Source organism: Lissotriton helveticus, chromosome 5_1 (genome assembly GCF_964261635.1).
Source record: "Lissotriton helveticus chromosome 5_1, aLisHel1.1, whole genome shotgun sequence".
Taxonomy (NCBI): domain Eukaryota; kingdom Metazoa; phylum Chordata; class Amphibia; order Caudata; family Salamandridae; genus Lissotriton; species Lissotriton helveticus.
The window spans coordinates 445905999-445926176 of record NC_136065.1 but is presented as its reverse complement, the minus strand read 5'-3'; the positions used below and the strand labels follow the sequence as shown (position 1 = coordinate 445926176).

The window sequence follows — 20178 nt, the reverse complement described above, 5'->3', positions numbered from 1 at the left end:
TATCACTAAATTCCACTTACAACTAAACCTAAATTAAGGTGGATTTTCCAGAACTGTGAGTAGAGGGGTTAAAGTGGAAAATGGGTGCATACAGGTGGGCTAAACGAGTGGTCACTGAGAAAGTCAGTAAAATAACAATGATTGCTATTATGTTAAGTTGGAATAAAATATTATGTAATTGAAAAGTACTTGAAGGTCATGGAGGGTCAACTTTTTGAAGGTGTTCAATAAATGCTATGCCATAGATAGAAATGTGTGACATGAGATAGCTTGCAGAGAACATAAAGGTTTTTGACCACCCCTTAATAGGATAAGCCAAGATGGCCAAATGTGAAAGAGGATACCTTCAGAGATATCCATTGCAAGAGAATCAATTTTGTAGAAATGTTTAGTATGAGGTCAATAGGTTTCTGATCTGTTGATGAGTTTGACAGGAGCTGCTAGGATGCCTAGTGCTATTCTAACAAAATGTTGAGCAATTTGTGATTTAAATAAATCTATCTTTGCTGTAGGAGCCAATGGAATCCCATAGTGATTTGATATAGTGAGAGCTGAAACGTGTGCAAGATTACCAGTTTCCTCTACACATTTCCAAGATCCGTTTGATGATGTTAAGCCTAATTGTGCTAGCTTTAAACCTAGTCAGCTTGCTGCCTTTAAGCCTAATTTTGTTCGCTTTAAACGCTTTTGAATGAGCCCTAGAAATCTCTAAATTATTGGCTTAACTCACTCTTTCTTCCTCCAGTCCCCTCTGAGAACAAAGGTAAATAAATTGTGACCCTTCCTATCCTACCCTTTCTACAGCAGTAATGTATGGACATTCACTAGTAACTTAAGTGTGCAAATGCATGTAAATTACAACCGGGGTGGGGCACACACTGCATTATATGGATCTCATTAACCATTTTCCCGACAAATCCTAGAGGGTACCCTTCAGTGAAAACATAAGAGAAATTTAAGAGTGCATTTTTACAACTTCAACTCCAAAACTACTGAACGGATTTACAACAATTCACTAAAAGGGCTCTCTCTGGACTAGGAGCTACTTTTCTCCCAAATGTGGTGTAATTCCGTATAGCATTGTTTGACTCCTCCCCTTTTGCACCTGCCTCAAGGCTCATCCCAAAACATTCCATGGAGAACTAGACAAAGCAGTAAACTATTTTTGGGGGAAATTTGGGGAAGATTCGTCAAATGGCACCAAAGTGATCAGGAAATTAAAAAACGCTTTCCATATGAAAACTAGGTCCTAACAATAACTACCCCCCAGCGACCGGGAAAGTGCTCCCATCATTTGAAAAAGGCAAGAGGCCGAAACGCGCCATGTTGGTTTTGGATACATTGGATCTCTACAGCCTCACAGTTGTGCTTCATTCCGTTTCTTGGAGCAGTGTTTTTTTAATATTTGCGTGCGTCCACTAGCACGCTTAGAGGCGCCTGTCCTCAAGTAGTTCAGCAGGTTGTGGCTTTTGGACTATGTATTCAAGTTATTGAAATACTTCCGGACCCCCACTAGCCAAACAGTAATGGCGTGCCTGTCGACAGAAGTCTGATCATGACTGCATGAAGAGCGATGGTTAAGATGCCGACGCTTGCGAGTATTGTCACCTAAAGGGCAACTATGTGGTTGGATGTAGGGGCTGCGAGGACTACTTGATTTTAAAACTATGAGACACAACCATTGAGCGGAGAAAGTGTTTGTGCGCACTGATATAAAAGGCAGTGCCATTATCATACAGGTGGGTGTGATGTAGCCCGTGCCCACTGTGGCAATTAAGAACGTATTTTGAAAAATAAGGGACATACATCTTTTATAGGGCCAACGGACATCATTTGGCCAAAGAAATTCTCTTAGCAGCTGTCCGCATGGCGCTGCTAATGCACTTTCAGTGTGGAGATAATATATAGTCCTTTCTCCCTGGCCACTCAAAAGATCAGCCAATAACAAAATGGTGAGATATTTTGAAAGCATGTTGATTGCAACTGGGAAGTGTTACCAACATTTGAAAACCGGCAAGATGCCGAGAGGCGTCTTGTTGGTTTTGATTAAATTGGATCTCTTCACCCCCGCAGTTGTGTTTCATTTTGTGGTTGTGATATATATTCCACACCACTCCAATCCACTTTTCACAAAACTTTTGTAAAAAAGAATGATGGCCCATGGCTCAATTCCTTGCAGCAAAATCAGCCTGGTGCGTTTTGGAGCCCAAAGCTTCCTGATCACGGGTCCTGCTAACACCAGCAAACTCAACTCACCAAGACTCAAAACATAGAAGCGACTTTAAAATACAAAAAATAATAATAATTCTAGTTGCTCAGTGGTCTAATGTTAATCTATATACTGTTTCATAAAATCAGCCTAACAGGACTGATAGTTCTTGATCTTTGTTTAACCGCTTCTGTGCGGCACGAATTCCAGCCCTGTGCTGGACATTCCAAGCGTGGTCGTGACGGAACCATTCCGTCAGCAGCACAGCCCAACCGTGACTCATGACGAAATGGTTCCATCACGAGCATGGAAGGGGTTAATCCCTTAGGGTTCCAGGTTCTATATCTGATAATCAATCTAGACATTAGTCTTCTTAACCCCTGTTTTCTATTGCTTTTTCAGATAGGAATTTATCCAGCAAACAAAATTGTAGAAGACCCAGGTTTTAATCATGTCTTTGTTTAAAATGTCTTGCTATGGAATATTGCTTATCTTCATTGGTGATCGCTCTCATGTGCCCCAAAACATTTTTTTTCACTTTATGAATCGTTCTGCCTATGTAATACATCTCATACCGGCAGCAAAATGCATAAACGCGAATGTCTGAATTACAGGTAAGATGCTTTGTGATTATATAAGGCTGATCCTCTTTTGATAGTTTGGACTAAAATTACAGGCTTTACATGCACCGCCATGTATGCTGTTAGGGCCTTCTCCGGATTGCACTAGACTGTTACTGAGAGTATCCTTCAAAGAAGCAGATCTTCTGAATGTCACCTGTGGGTTATCTCCAATCTGTGGGGCCAAGAACTTATCTGTCTAATTGCCAAATTTATATCAAACAACACTGCACCTCCCTTGCTTAGCTACTAAACAAGTTTCTAAATCTCAAAGGTTAAATATTTAACGCTTCTCTTGCTTTTGGACAAGTAGACATTCTCTTTGGATGCCTTTGACTTTCATACATGCCTGTTCTACGCCCTAGTACCCTCTTTCTTTAAATCTCAGCTTCATAACATTCCTCTCTTCCAGGAATGTTACTTCCGAACTGCAGTTTCATTTGGCTCTAAATAGTTTGCCATATGGTACACTTTCAATTAAAGTTCTTAGGATGGACAACTCCCTGCATGCAGCAGGCTATTGCCTGCTGTCTTTTTACGAAAGAGGCTACTTCCAATTTGTTGTTGCATACCTTCAATCGTACGTCCAGGAATTCAACTTCCGTTTGACGTATATGACTCATGAAGCTGAGATTTAATAAATTTTCATTCAGAATGTCAATACATTCATGAGCTTCTTCTCTACTGCCCTTCCATATACAGAAAATGTTGTTAATATAGCACACCCAGAGGGCAAAATGGTGATGAAATTACTTGATGTTACTGACGACCTGCTCTTTCTACTAGCCTAGGTAGAGACCGGCATAGATGGGGGTGAAGCAGGTCCCTATCGCTATCCCCTGGGTTTGCCTATAGATCTCTTGGTCAAACATGGAAAATTGATTGTTAAGCATGCATACATCATATCTAAGAGCATCTCACTATGAAAAATATTTGGTAATGACCAAGCTCTCATAAAGTGTGTATGTGCACTAATTTCCAAACCATGGGGTATGCAAGTATACAGACTGTTCAAGTCAAGATATAGGAGTAAACAACTTTCTTCCCACTCTATATCAGCAATGAGCTTCTGTCTCTTATGTAAAGGGAAGAGACTGTATAAAGGGTCTTAAAAATAAGTCAATGTATTTTGAGGAATTTTCTAGCATACTGCCTCTACAGGGGCTACAGGCTCCAAAAAGCATTGGGCTGATTTTGCTGCCATTTTGAAAATAAAAAAACATGCTGCAAGCAATTGAGCTGTGACCCGTCTTTCTTTTTTGCAAAATTTGCGGGATAAGTGGATTGGAGTGCTGTGGAATATTAAGGGTTCACTACTCCGCCACAGGCTCGCAGTTACCAGAGGCGGGGGATACCAGCGATTGGGAGAGTAGCATATATATCGAAGAGACATGACATTTATTTGCTGGAAAGTATTATTTTACTAGATCTTAAGAACTGTATACAGGGAACACCACTAGTAGGCCATGACTTGATTGAGAAAAACATGTGTATTAGATAGATTTAAACTGATATATAAAGTGTTTTCTCAACCAAGTAAATAAACCATATGAAAGTCGTTGCCTCTTAAGACTATGATCAATAGTGAAAAAGGTAACAAGCATTGAAAATGCAATAGGTCTCGCATTTACTAGAGTTTGAGCTATTGGCATTGTAGACTACAATACCTTTTATTAATGTGCTGTTTTTTTAAACAAATAAATAAAAGGCATTGTCATTTACAATGCCAATAGGATAAACTCTCGCAAATGCGAGACCCATTGCATTGTAAATGTGACAACCTGCTTTCATCAGACTGCTCAGATGCGCTCACACACAAACACATTGAAGTGCACTCGGATAACTCAATTAGACGCAAGAGTCAAATTAAAAAATAACATGCATTAAAAACACCTCAATTTCATCCCAGAGACGTTTTAACTGAAAAAGGCTGAGAGTGTCGCTTTTGGGAGGTGACGCGCACACACACAAACACATTGAAGTGCACTTGGATAACCAAACTAGACACAAGCGAAGAAAAAGCTGCCAGGCACTAAAACCATCTCAATTTCGTCCCGAGTATGTTGTTCGGGAGGTAAAAGCACCTACAGAAACGGAAATTGTTTTTACTGACTATTATATAACAGACCAAGACTAAGTTCCTGTGTGTTTTAAAAAAAATGAAAGTGCAAATGAATTAGGCTCACCAGTCACAGTGGTGTTTCTAGCCGTGACAGAACAGAAGCACAGAACAGGACAGCCTAACAGAAGAATATAACATAAGAAGCACAACACAACAAAAGCATGTAGCAAAGGTAGCACAACAGAAGCATCGGATAACACCCACATCATATAGAAATAAACAATCTTTTATCCTGCAGTGCTTCTTGTCTGATATTGTCATCTGTAGTTTCGTGCTGCACAGCGCTATAATATCAACTATTGGTGATGGCGCTATATAAACATTGTTAAATCACCTAGTTTCTCTTTTCGGTGGTGGGGTAGGTGGCGCATCCCTCGAGTCAGGCTGGCACTAGGCTTGCATAGTTCCGAAGGGACTGCTCCCTGTTCAGCTGTCTCTGATTTCTGCCAATAGAGGCGGCAGGAGGCGTTGCTGGTGTCCGCAGGAGGGCACATGCAAGGCGGGGGCGGAGGCTGCCCTCCAGGGGGATATCAGTGTCTCGCCAGCTGAGCCGCCTCCTGCAGCAGCCATATGGGTCTGGATAAAGAGGGGGCAGACGGAAAGAGGGGGCAGTAACAACAGCATGGAAGAGGCCGGAGCGCAGCGGCGTGGAGAGGGCACAGGGGGAGCAGGAGGCAGAGGGCAGGAATGAAACAGAGGAGGGCTGATGGTGCAGTGTGAGGGGGTGAGACGGCTATGAGCGGGTATTGAGGAGTGAGGGGAGGCTCACTAAAGAGATAGTGTAATTGAGTAAAGCGCTATAGCTTAATGGGAATGCAGAGCGAGAGGGCGCTATAATATGTGAATGAGAGACATGGTGAGTGTGCTTATGGGGGGCGAGGGTAAGCCCACTAGAGAGGGTGCAGATAGATGGGGAAAGCGCTGTAGATTTAATGGGAATGGTGAGCGAGAGGGCGCTGTATGTGGAAGAGAGACAGGCTGAGAGTGTTTGGGGTGAGGGCGGGCCCGATGGAGAGAGTGTATGATAGGTCAGTGCAAGGGTGGGGGCCCAGGGAGAGGCGCGTGTGGGGGGGGGTTAGGGCCGAGAGAAAGGCCTATTTTTAAAAAAAAAAACACTGGGAGGGGGGAGGAGAAACACGAGAGACGGCCTGCGGCCGTCAAAGTGAAAGTACGAGGAGAAATGCGACACGGCGGGCAGTGGAGGGGGTGGAGCGGGGAGAGCGGCATGAGGGTGTGAAGCAGCAGGGGCCTGAGACGCGGCCACCTTTGATGTGGTAATGCGAGGCAGGCAGGCGGCTGGTGGCATTGTGCACGCGCTTTCACATGCACTGCAAGAAATCGCCAGTGGAATCGCCAGTTAGGTAAACTCTCGATAAGCCCCTATATATCTCGCTCCTCTCAATGCGCATGCGCATTGAGATAGGTCGCTCGACCTAAAAAGCAGGAAAAAGAGCAAGTGTTAAATACAGTAGTGTTATTCTAAAATAAATGAAAGATGAATTTGTCTATAGTTATTCTGGTTCATTTCATAGTATTAAACGTCAGTTACTGTTGACCACACTATTCAATTTCAGCTGATTTCTTGGACAAAGAAAACTGAGCTGGTCAGCAGACTTTTGGCCACAAATGAGAACCTATTAAACTACTATAGACAGGTATAAAAAGATCAGAGCATAAAATTCCATGGGCAACCTTGATCTTGGAGTGTCCCTCTGAATTACAAATGAGCTTGTAGACATGCCATTTACAGTATTATAGAGTTATTGCTTTGTTATTCGCTTCTACTTATTTTTCCAGTATACATTATGCATTTCTTATCTCTAATTACGCATTTTGTATCAATCTGTGGTGTTGTGATGTAAAATGTTCAAGCTTTGCATGTAAGTGTTGACGGTTACAGCGGTATTCTGCCTTTACTACGCGGTCATTACTTCGTATTACCATTACTAAGCATATTTTAGTTAGCAGATGCCATTACGTAGCAAGCATTTACTTAGCATGCATTTACTGCGCATGTTCCATTACTTAGCATGCACTTACAATGCATAATGGAGTTACTGTGTAAAATTGTGTTTAGGTTTTGGGGTGTTGGTGTAATTTTAGGGTTCAGTTGCTTTTATGTTTGGGGTACTGGGGTATTTTTAGGGGTCAAGGTTTTGGGTGCATGGGGTATTTTGAGGGTTTAGGGTGCGTTAAAGGTTTTGGGGTGCTGCGGTATTTTTGAGGTTCAGGGTGCATTTAGTTTTGGGGTACTGGGAAATTTTTCGGGGTCAGGGTGAGATCGGGTTTTGGGGTGTAGGGGATATTTTTGGGGTTCAGGGTGCGTTTAGGTTTTGGGGTGGTGGGGTTATTTTAAGGGTCAGGGTGGGTTATGTTATTTAGGGGTGTAGGGGGTAATTTTAGGGTTCAGGGTGCGTATAGGTTTTGGGGTACTGGGGTATTTTAAGAGGTCAGGGTGGGTTAGGGTTTTGGGGTGCATGGGGTATTTTGAGGGTTCAGGGTGCGTTTATGGTTTTGGGGTACAGGGGTCAGGGTGGGTTAGGGTTTTGGGGTGTAGGGGTTATATTTAGGGTTTAGGGTGTGTGCCAGGGGATAGGTTACTATTACGAATAATTTTTTGTTTGAAAGTACCAATAACACGTTATAATGGTATGCGTAATAATTAATTGCGAAGTAAAAGCATTTTTAATGTATTTGTATATATTTGCAAAGTAAAAGCATGCACACTAAAATCATGCTTAATAATGGTATTTGCGAAGTACAAACTTCTAAGTAAATACCTGCATAGTAACGGAAGGCTAAGTAACATCATATATTCGTTACAGCTAGCTCAGTTCTTGGTGCCTCCTATTTGCAGACCATGGTTTAGTGGCCTAATTTGGTTAGAGCCAGACCATAAGTTACTTATCCTTGGCAATCCTCTTTCTGGTGGATACTCTAACTGCAGATTCCTCACCTTGAGGATTTGCCAAGGCGCCTGACTGGATATGTTAATACCTGCACCAATATCCAATGAATGGAGGGCAGGTAGGTATTTAATGCAAGCAAATCACCTGCATCTCCAGAAAATAGTAGAGGTGGGTCTCCACCAAAGTTCATGGACCTGTGATATCCATCTCTCCCAGATGACCTCCCCTACCCAGTAGCGACCTACCCGTCACCACATAAACTCTGTGTGGTGTAACCATAGGTGTCTGCCACTGGCTAAACTAAAGTTGAGCAGCCACCATGGCAGATCTTTTGATGCCTGCTCAAACACTTCAATGAAATCTGACAAGTTCCCTTGGTACTAGGCCAAATAAAACTTCAGATCCCACAGTAAAGCTTGTATGGTCAGAGAGCAGGATGCAGGATACTAGTTGGTCAAGAAGCCTCAGAGCTGCCCCAGAAGACAGGCTGAACTTCGGGATCATATCCTGAATGTCCTGGACTCATTGGTCCAGAAGAAAGGCTCGAATGTGCATCATATCCAGTATGGCCTTGATGAATGAAGTCAGGTGCAACTCAGACCGGTTGAATGAAAATTCCACAATGATGTCAGGAGGTTTGCCATTATCTGGAGGTGGTCTGAGACTAACGGAAGTGAGTCTACCCTCAACAGCCTCTCTTTGAGATAGGGGGAACACTGGTATCCCGAGCTCCGAATATGGGCAGCGACCACCCCCATTACCTTTGTGAACACCCGAGGGGTACATGTGAGGCCCGAAAGCATGCAAGGCAAAGTACGTGTGACCTACCTTGAATCACAGGATAGGGATGTGAAAAGAAGTGTCCTCCAGGTCCAGCATACCATCCTGTCTCTGAGATTCAGGGCAGAGAGAACCTGGGTCAGGGTAAGCATTTTGGATTTGTCCTTGCACAGGAAGGTGCTGAGAAGATGAAAGTCCATGATAGGACGGAGGCCTTATCTTCTTTTGGCATAAGGACATAGTGGAAATAGCACCCAGTATTAAGTCCAAGGCTGGCACCCTCTCAATAGCTTCTTTGGCCAAATAGACTTTCTGGCATAAAATAGACATATGGTCCTCAGAGAAGTGGTTTGATATATGTGGCTGGTGTGGTGGATCAAAAAGGGATGGCAGGGTGTAACCCCATTGGACAATCTTCAGGATAATTTGTAGAATGTAATGTGCTGCTATACCTGCAGAAAGTGGCTGATCCTGCTTCCTACCAGATGGTGGTGTGCTGCTGCGGGTAAATTAACGGTGTTTTGAGGTTGTGGAGGGGAGAAGGCAAAGAATGAGAAGAGAGCTTTCCCTGATAGCCAGGTTATTGTCTTTTGGGCCCACGTCCCCAATCACGAAAGGGCTGGAAGGCCAGTTGTGTGGGTAGTGGAACCTAACGTTGTTGGTACCGAAGTACTCTCACATATCTTTGAAAGTGGAACATTTTTGGAGGGGGGGAATAGGGGGGGAAGGACGCCTTTTCACCAAACAGGCAGGAGTCATAAAAAGGATGTCCATTATGGACACATGGATGTCCCCAGAGAGCCAGTAAACCTCATGCAGCATCAAAGCATCATGCTGGCTCCTACAACCCTGCCCAGACAATTCTTAGGGTTCATCCCCAAGCGGAGAACAAATTTGGCCACATCGCATCCATATTGTGCTAAAGAAGTACACGTAAGACACCTGTGACCACAGACAAGATTTCACCACCATGTCCCATTGTGCATGGGTGTAGAGACTGAGCCGAACGCTTGTGTTAACTGATGACAAAGTAAGGCTGGCCGAGGGGAACATATGCTTACCCAATGGATCCATCTGTTTAGACTCTCTGTCAGGGAGAGTTGTAGGGAAGGCGTGAAGGCACACTTTATGGGTGGATGCCTATACCACCAGACTTTCAGGGGTGGGACGGTGAGTAAAGATATCACGGTTACCTGGGGCAGGTCTCTGGCAGCGGGCAACGTATCAGTTACCTAGTAGGCCAGAACATGTTTTAGCTCAAGTGCCCAACATTGCCCAACATTGTGTCAGAGAGGGCTTCATTGAAGGGCAAAAGAGGTTCGGTCATTGTCTGGCCAAGTTACATTCATCTCTGCCTCTATAGTGGAGGCCAAGGATCTCAGCAGGCTTTCTCTTACTCAGGGTGGGAAATCAACCCAGTATCGGGTCTGATGTGAATCCCACTGGCATCCTGCAGGTCCATGTACCAGTCGTCAACAGAGAGTGAGGCAAACTCTTCCATACCCTCACCATTGTCATCTCTATATGGCTGGCTCGGTAAACAACCTTTACAACGAAACTTTTACAACGCACTACCATTACAACGCGGTCATTCCAACGCAAACTATTACAACGCATTGCGCTGGGGGAGCTCTAGGATAGTGAATAGGTTAATTTACTATCCAATAACCTTCCCTAGTGTCCACGGGGACTGGAGTTGGAATAGTAAATTAAACTATTCACTATCCAACACCCAAAAGCACTATGCGTTGTAATGGATTGCGATGTAAAAACCGCGTTGTAAAGGCAGGCGTTGTAATAGCCTGCGTTGTAACGTCATACATCCGGCTGGCTCTGGTCAGAGTCTGAGCCAAAAAGTTATTGTAATGTCTGTGCATAGATGCATGGTGGTGAGTATATTCTCAGTCATTTAGAATCAGTCCAGGTTGTGGTGTATCACCATCTGAACAAGGCCATGGTTGAAGACGAGATGAAGCTGGATGGGAGTTGGACATCACAGTGAGTTATGCTACATCCTCCTGCATCTGTGCTGGCATCAAGACTCAAGAGACCACCATGGATTTCTGTGCTGGTCACCCGGAAGCGAGTTCCGAGGGGCTTGACATCGATAATGATGAACTGCGGGCGGCAGTCCCACTGGGTGTCCCTGCAGATCACTGGGGCCTGAAAATGAGCAAGAGGTAGCCAGAAGCGTGTCAAAGAGTCACCATGGCCTCTTGAAAGGCCTCGTCTAGCTGCAAAGTCACAGATGGACTGGAGATCAAAGCTGGAATCAGTTCCTTGGTGGAATGGGCCCTGGAGGCATGCTGATGCCCTGACACCTCCGCTCAAGAATGAGAGTTGCAGAAATGGTCTGGGTGCTGCTTGGACTTCTCATGTTTTTTCTCTGACACACACAAAGACTGACTGATGGAAGAACTGTCTCCGGAACCATGTAGCCAGCAAGATTGGGTCCACACCTCAACTACCTCCTGGAGCGGGACTGCGTGGAGATTTCTGGAGCCTTTTCAAGATCAATTGCTGTGCCTGAATATGCAGTATTGTTATTCCTTTGTTTAAAATATTGAGTGTAGTATAACTAGGGTCACAAGTACACCTGATTCATCTAAGATCTGGTCTACTACTGTCCTCTCAATCTACGACAGTAGGTTCACAGTTCTTAAGTGTTGCACTATTTCCGTTTTGTGTACCTTTGGTTATATGAAGATCATTAAAATGCTTCTTCTACATTTGTCTGTTGATCTCTTTAGTATCACTCAATTTCACATCCCTTTTAAAAACTGTAAAGAGATGCAATTTCCAGTTGCCAGATTTAGACGAAAACTAAAAACTTAATAATGGCTTACAACTGGCTTAGACACATCCCAAATTGGAGAGGACTGTCCTTACAAGGTACTGAGTTTTATTAATGAGCATCACTGGATGAGATATTCTTTAAAATAATATAATCTCAGATTGGGCAACAGAGGCCACAATATTTGTCTATTTGGTCTTGTGATAATCTCATGTGTAGCAATTTCCATAAGACGCAGGCACCAGCTGGGGTCAAACACATCTTTATTCTCTTACAGCGGATCCCTATCTGCCCACTACTCTCCCCTGCTCCTCCCCTTTCACATCCAGCCATGCCTGACTCCGACGTTACAGTCTTGTCAGGCTCAGCGATATGACATCGAGGAGATGTACAAAAACATTTTTTTTACTAAATATAAAACATTTTTACCTATGGAGAAATCCTTTCTCCTACACCAAAGGATGTTACTCTAGGCATTGAAATGCTTGAGTATCTTTCGGACCATTTCCAGGGTTGGAGAGGATGGATTTCAGTTTGAAGCTATTGTAAATAACTACAAAACTCTCTCTCCTCTCTCCTTACAACTACTTATTTGATATAGGGGTTTGGAAAGCACTTCTCCATCAGAAACTCAAATACCTGACCTGCAGATTAGTAATCTTTCATTGCTCGCCTTTCTAACAACATAGGTACCAATGTTGCTTCTGAGAATGAACGAATCAATTTTGTCCTTTAATTCTAGGGATGGGATGGCAAACACACCTCTTCTTCACTCGCTATGGATCTGGTGACAACACTCTTGCCTAGGAGAGTCTTACATTCATATTGCCATTAATAAACAAGACTGACCACAAATTTGGGATGAAATTAGGTAAGATTTTTTGCATCAATTGTGTCAACACCAATGAAAATCCCTTTGAGACATCATCAGCAAAGCATTGCTAACTACAAAAACATAATCATGGTGGGACATGGCAATCAACATTTACACTACTTCCAATGACTTGTGCAACCCAGCAATACCTTATCTAGCATTGTTTCAAACTAATGTATGTGCTTTGCTTCCAAAAGGCACACAATTTTCATCCATTTTCAAGGCACCTAATAATGGACCAAAATGTTACCCCTGGCTGCCATGACATGAAGAGATTACAAAGATTAGCATTAAGCTAAAAGATATTCTTAATTATTGAAAATAATGTGTATTACATTTTTCTGATTTTATTGCCCCCTAACTACATATGGGACATCTAGTGCTAGCCTAGTGTTTATTGTGACACTTGTCCATTCAGCCTTAAATAAGAGACCATTGATACATTTTAACCCCAAACCAAATGCTAATATAACAATATCTATGGTTATATTCATTTTTGTCTGACTGGTGTAAATTTGACAAAGTAAAACAAAATTATCTTCTAAAAACCTATCAATGAAATGCTGTGTTTCTTTCCTGCATTTGACACAAACGTGTATGACTACAAAACGGGCACTTTTCTTCAATTGACACATTTGAAAAATAGCTTGGTAGAAGTCTGCATCTAAGTGACAAAAGTCCCACAAAAGCAGACACTACCTTCGCAAGGAATACTAGAACAAAAATCACCCGTAGAGGTTAGCACTCAATGGTCAATCTATGGTGTCTAATACTTTCCATAATAGACCTCAGGAAGAAGAACTTTCTGCCTGATTTAAAGTTTGTCAGATAGGTACTCTGTAACAGTGTTCCATCCATCATATTACAAGTACAATAAATCCTATGGCACTTGCAATAAGGTTGATAGGATATCCATCAAGTTTTAGATGGAGTAACAATCCGCCAATGTTTAAATCATGCACATAGTCAATCTCCATTAACTGCTTTGTAATAACATTGATGCTCAATGTATTCTTAGCAGCAATTAGTGCTAATTGGGAGAGATCGTCAAAGTGTTGCAAGAAAAGATCCATAAGTTGAACTACTTTGGTTTCACACCCCAATACCACAGACTCATAGCAGGGCTATATTGCACGGTAGTACTACAAGGCAAAAAGTCATCTTCTCCCTTATCAAAGGGCCCCTTGATGGTGCTGAAGAAATAGCTGTCAAATGGTCAATGAGTCTAAACAACAGCTCAGAAATACCATTCAGTCAGGAGAAAAAAGTTTTTTTGCTTCTGGGGTGTTTTTTGCAACTGAGAAAGCAGCTTATCTTTTGTCTGCAAAGTGGATTGGAAATGTAAAGAAAATCTGAGAACTGGGCACAATACGCAGCAAATTATGGTTAAATGTGCTATTTTGCCAAGACATATTATAGAGATGATCAAACTGAAGAATTCCTAAGGAACCCAGAAAGCAGGGGGTAGGGGCAAAGTGAGAAAACTGGATCATCCATTAACGTACTTGAAATGTTCCAGGACAACTTTGTGACACACCTGGTATTTGACTTTTCACTTCAAGTGAAAAACAAATCAATTCCTAAAGATGACCTGGTTGTTATCTAGGAAGGTCTTTCCATTTATAGATCCCATTTAACTTTATGTCCCTGCAATTCCTTTACTGAATATTTTCCAATGTAAGTAAACATTTAGTCAATTGCTATTCAGAGAAAAGTGTACAGAATGAGGGAAATGAAAGAACAAGTCTATGATATTTTTAACTGTAGCAATTACTTCTTGTTGCAAAGTGAGGCATTGAATTTAGAGAATGCTATCAGCTACTACTAATTAGAATTTCAACAACTCTCTTAGTGATGGATTATACTTGGCTGATAATTCTTTCAGTATAGACAACAGAGGGGATCCAAACAACAACTCTATTCACCTAAATGTTAAAGAAGACTTTCGCAGGGAGGGAAACTGGAGAGGCGCACAGTCAGTGTAATAATCATAAACAATAAGGGAGCAAATTTACTAAAAATGTATACTGGAAATGCTTCAGAAATGGGACACAAACCAGTGAAAACTGTTTATATAAGATTTACTGTCTAGAGTAAAACATTATTCATGCTGGAAAGTAGCACGAAAGTAACGCAATGTAGGACTAGGGATGCTTTGCTTCAACTGGGTGTCCCACAGAAGAAACATGGGCGTAACCAATGCAACCACCTATGAACTTTGAGGCATAGTACTATCTGTAGCGTTCTACAAGCCCAGGTACTTGCCAATAACCACGACACATATGGAGAGGAGATTTACATGTCTTTAATCCGCTGCATGTAAGTCAGAGCTCAACATTCTAAGACTGCCTTCAATTCGTCCCTCCGCCACTTACGCCAAAGTCCAACGGTGTACAGTGAGAACCAAAAGAGTTCCAGCATTCTTTTATTTATAAGACACTACAGAATCTACAAAAAATAGTAGACAGAGCTTTGAGGCAAAAATATTGCCTCTTCGAGGAAGGTGTTAAAAAGGAGAAATGTTCAATTTTTCCTAACTCCATTGCATGTTTGATGTACTGTACTGCACACATCTAATGTGGGAAATGTCTTAAACTATGTATAAGCATACTACTTTGCACTGGAAAGCTTTTCTTCCTGCACACAACCCACACTAGACATCACATAAACGAATGTTTGCTCTATGGTGGAGAGTGTGTCCAGTTTATAAGCCAGGATTGAAGAGCTGACGCAGGGGGAGAGGTAAACTACGCAATCTCTTAGAACATACGCACCATTTCTCTTTCTTCCTTTTAAGCAAATCAGTGCAGCAACTTTAGTTACTGCTCAGCGTATCATGAATTGTTATTAAATTCACCCTGTAATGTGTTACTACTTTTTTTTGTTGTTCAAGAATAAGCTGCTACTAGTCACTAAACTAATATGTAATCCTGTTAATGTAATGGACGTACAGAAAAGGGCAGACATTTGGACTGTTTTAAAGGTGTCTCTTCTTGCACTAGGATTTTGCTTTGAGGCGTGCTAAAAAGATTGGGATTATATTTATTTACTAAGGGAAGTATCAACCTTACTCAAATGAGCATATTTAGATAGATGTCCTTGGTGTTTGCTTAAGGAACACCTTATCTCATAAGTAGAATTCTTTCAGCCAGAGCTGGAAAAAGTGGATTTATTGACATTTCTGAAAGCGTACATTAGAGGAGAGGTCAGGTGGATTTTGTTACTAAAGGTAGGAATAACTACAGTTTCACTGCTTGGGCAGCCTTTGCTGTCATAACTGCAAGTAACGTAGAGAGGACTCATTAGGTGGTCATTGTGACAAAGGGAGTAAGCAAAAATGAAACGCAGCAAGGCAAGGGGACATTACTTTTTCTGCAGGTTTGAAGGGCACGATATGTTTGTGTTTATCTTACATTCAGGGTACATTTAGTCTTTCATATTTGTCCTTGGTCAACATTTATAACTCGTCATAATATAATGATGAATTACTTGTTGACCACCTCACGTACAGTCCCTTCCGTCTTCTAAAAAGAAACAGAAGTGGCAGGTTTACACACTCAAAGCAGTGGGCACCAACATGTAACAAAATAGAAACGCTGCTGTAGTTGCTAAATTAAAGCTGCACAGTTCAGAAATAGAATGGAATTGGGAAGTTTCAAAATGGGAGGTGCGTTGTCTGTGCAGGCAAATGTATTTTACAAAAATCAATAGCGCTAAAGGGGAACCCCAAACCTAGAGGAAATGCATCACTGCAAACCACTTACAGTAAATGGTGGAAGGATTTGCTTTCTGTTTTCATTGTGCATGCAAATCATCAAACCAAGGATAATCATATTCTAACCTTATAAATAAATAAATTGTATAGGGAATGTAAAAGCTACTGTTTGCGGTGTTCACATCAAAGTTTGGACATCCCTTAAAACCCCTGGTAGGGACATCCAGCTACTTGTCAGAGCTAGGGACTATAAGAGATTGTTTATAATTGCTTTCTGTACTACAAGATGTATTTTAAACGTGTAAGTAGGTAGGCTGTTTTAACTGACAAACAAGCTGCCATTTAATTTGCCACCTGCCCATGAAGCGTGCACATTTCATACAAAACAGCAGTTGGATCCATAAAAGATTTTAAATCCGTATTTGTATTTGTAAAGCGCAAACTACTCACCCTTAGGGGTCTCAAGGCGCTGGGGGTCGTCGTGGAAATTAAGTGAGCTATTTGACCAGCAAATGAACATTTGCCATCACTCATTTACATTCTCATCAACCTCAATGAAAAGCTCAAACTAACTGAGCACTCAGAGATAAGCTTTTATCAAACCAATGCAACACAAAATATCAATTTTCACAGTAGAGATTGGTAAATGTTTAAAAACATTAATAAATATGAGGCTCTTCTCTAAGGATAGATAGTCATACACTGAGTACTCACAAAGGTTAGATGTACGGAATAATCGGTTTCAACTAATGCTCATCAAATGCTCGGGCTCAACGTTATGTAAAATTAGTTAAAGGTGTGCAATCCAATATGCAAGTGAAAATTTGCTAGTGCTCACTGAGGCTCATTTACTCTAAAGCTGAGGAATAGTTCTGTGCTTCTGGTTGAGTGCACTATAAGGTTTTTTTGGCATTCCTATGCCTAATCATTTTCATTAAAACCAAATTTAGCCAACGGCCCATGACATAGTTGTCTGATTATACAACCAATGGAATTTCATATGCAACAATACTTACTTAACTAAATGGACCAACCAATCAAGCTGATCACAAATTCCCTCACCTTTGTTTCATGTTCAATGTCCTTTTCACGGTGATCCAATAGAGATCCTGTGTGTATATCTTTCCACTGACTACTCTTAACTCTACTCATCACAACTGAATTCTCTCCCCTCTTTTCAGTGTGTCTCTTCCATTTAAATTCAGTTTTACATTGCAGGGTAAAGTGAAACCAGGTCTCTGCAGTTCATACAATGTTAAGAGGACTAACACCCTTGCCAGAGAGCTGCAGCTCTAGACAAAAACGTTAAATAAACAATTTGAAACAAATTCAAGTCTATGATTTGATATGCACAGTTTAAAAACGAAAGAACAAATGATGGGTTAAAGAAATTAAGGACATAAGGACATTTAATACATTGGCACTTGCCTTATTTTGTGTTTTTCAGGTTTGTTCTAATGCTGTGCTTCGTATGCCATCATATTTTGCACTATGTCTTGAAGATATCATGTATGGTATTTGTTATGCATTAACATAATAAACTATTCTATGTGTACTTCTGCCCAGATTTAATACAAGGTCACGAGGTTCATGAAGGATAATGTCAAGAATATTCCACAATACTTTCAATCTTACAATTCCAAACCCTGAGTAATTTACTGTGGGTAGGGAGAAATAGGTGAACTTATTTGAGATGGGAATACAGTTGTATGGCCATAGGGAATTTAGGAGATACAGAATAGGGAACTGGTAATGTTTGTTGTGCCTTGGGAATAGACCTCTCTTTTATCTTAGGCATACAGAGTTCTCCCAGTGAGAATTCCATTTTATACCTTGACATTCCCTGTATTTTTATCATGATTTTTATTTAAAAGAGCTGCATCATTATCAAATCTCCATTCCTGCAAGTCATTTTTGAGGGTAGCATAATCTTCACATCCCAGTTATAGCTTCTCTGTAGCCACACTCTTCTGTCGAACTGCGGACACTGTTTCTTGTTTCTGGCTACCATGCCCTATAACGTACACACAAGATTTAGTCTGAATATGACAGAACACAAAGACTTGTAATATTATGTTACTGATATACTAGTAACCGTTTCGAATTTGAACCAGTACAGAGCGCCTACTGAGCCCTGAAGAAGTCTCATTTATGAGACAAAACGCTTTGGCTAAAAGAAATTACGTGTATATTTGGATTTTACTGTTTGAATCGATCAATAAAGAATTCAATATGATCATCACTGAAGTCCGGACCTGTTCATTATGAAATTTTCTTTGGATTTACTCAATAACGGAAAGACTTATCATGATATTTTTTGATAGGTGCTGATTTCAAATTTAGTCTGTAATTTGGGCGTATGCCCAATAGGGAATAAATAGGGTTGTATTCCCTGGTTTTACGAGCACCATCACAACACCAGCCAGCCACTTGCGTTAACAGGTGCAGATTTTTCTTGCCTCAACCCTCTTGTGTTGTTTTATCCATGAGATTATGGGAGTGTCAGAGGATCCTGAACACATTCTGAAGGAAGGCTGTAGGCTGTATAATTTTGTGTTACACCATTGTCCCATCGATACGGTGGATTCGCTATTCAGGGAGCACACCAGATGTCATACTGCACCACTGGAACTACTGTAAAATCATCTGTAATAGCTTGTATATGAAAAAATATCTAAGGGAGATAGAAAGTGCTTAGAACCATGCACCAACCTCAACCAGTGCAATAACATACTCCGACCATATACCCTGGAATTTGTTGGCCCTGGTTCTGGAAAGAGGTCTGTTTAAAGTACACTGTACTGATCACAAGACAGTGTACGGCTGCAACCCTGTCATAATTACAAAAAGGGGGTGGTGATGGACAGAGTATCTGAGTTAATCAGAACACTCCTACCCAGTCAACAGATCAGGGCTTGATCCATCACCGTTTTTTAGCTCACTGCACCATCCCAGTTCAGAACCTGGCTATATGCAAATTAGTCTGTCCCTGGCCCAGTGCATCATGGGAACAGGGCAGACCAAACTACCAAGCCAATTCTTCACTGGAAAGGAAACAAGCTTCCGGGGACCGGTTTCTGGCATTACAGCCGTCTTCGGCCCGGCTTGCTTGAATCCTGATGGTGCAATGAGCAAGGGACTCATGTCTGAGCATACCCTTCCACACTCATGGTGGCCAAAATAATTACAAAAAGGGGGTGGTGATGGACAGAGTATCTGAGTTAATCAGAACACTCCTACCCAGTCAACAGATCAGGGCTTGATCCATCACCGTTTTTTAGCTCACTGCACCATCCCAGTTCAGAACCCTTTTCTGAATCATTTTGTCCACCATAAGCGTGGAAGGGTATACTCAGATGTGAGTCCCTTGCTCATTGCACCATCAGGATTCAAGCAAGCCGGGCCGAAGACGCCTGAAATGGCAGAAACCGGTCCCCGGAAGCTTGTTTCCTTCCCAGTACAAGAATTGGCTTGGTAGTTTGGTTTGCCCTGTTCCCATCATGCACTGGGACAGGAACAGACTAATTTGCATATAGCCAAGTTCTGAGCTGGGATGGTGCAGTGAGCTAAAAAACGGTGATGGATCAAGCCCTGATCTTTGGACTGGGTAAGAGTGGTCTGCTTAATTCAGGCACTCTGTTCATCACCACCCCCTTTTCGCAACCCTGTCATAGGAAGATGTTCACATACTTTTACCAAAGCGTCTGTGGCCACTGCATTCTTACCAGTCACAGACCTGACAATATACAAATATTTTACTCCATGTAAGTGTACTGGGAGGAATGAGCGTGCTGTGTCCTTGCAGCTTTGAAGATGCTTTGCATTGCAGGTTTTGGGACACAGCAAAGGTTAGCCAGAGAAAGGGTTACAATATGGTTGGTGAATGTGGATGGCTGCATTTCATTTATGCTCAACAAGCTAACACTAACAAAAAAATAAACTAATTTTTAATCACATGCGCGAAACCTATTGCATTTGCAAGTGCAAGTTTAATCTAGTCAAAAGTAGACACCATGGTCTGACAGATAAAGAATGTGTGAAAACGGTCACACAATCATCATTATCATCATCAACTTTATTCGAAAGTCAGAGGCAATCATAAACATATATAGACAAAATACAAAACTCAATTAAAACAGTTTTCACATAATAGTA

General features: G+C 41.7%; 1 protein-coding gene across 1 annotated transcript in view; it reads right to left on the bottom strand.

Moving 5' to 3' along the window:
* The window catches only part of ARID5B (AT-rich interaction domain 5B), a 582615-nt gene that overhangs the window by 479897 nt on the left and 82540 nt on the right, over positions 1-20178 (bottom strand). The gene's annotated exons all lie outside the window — the stretch shown is intronic.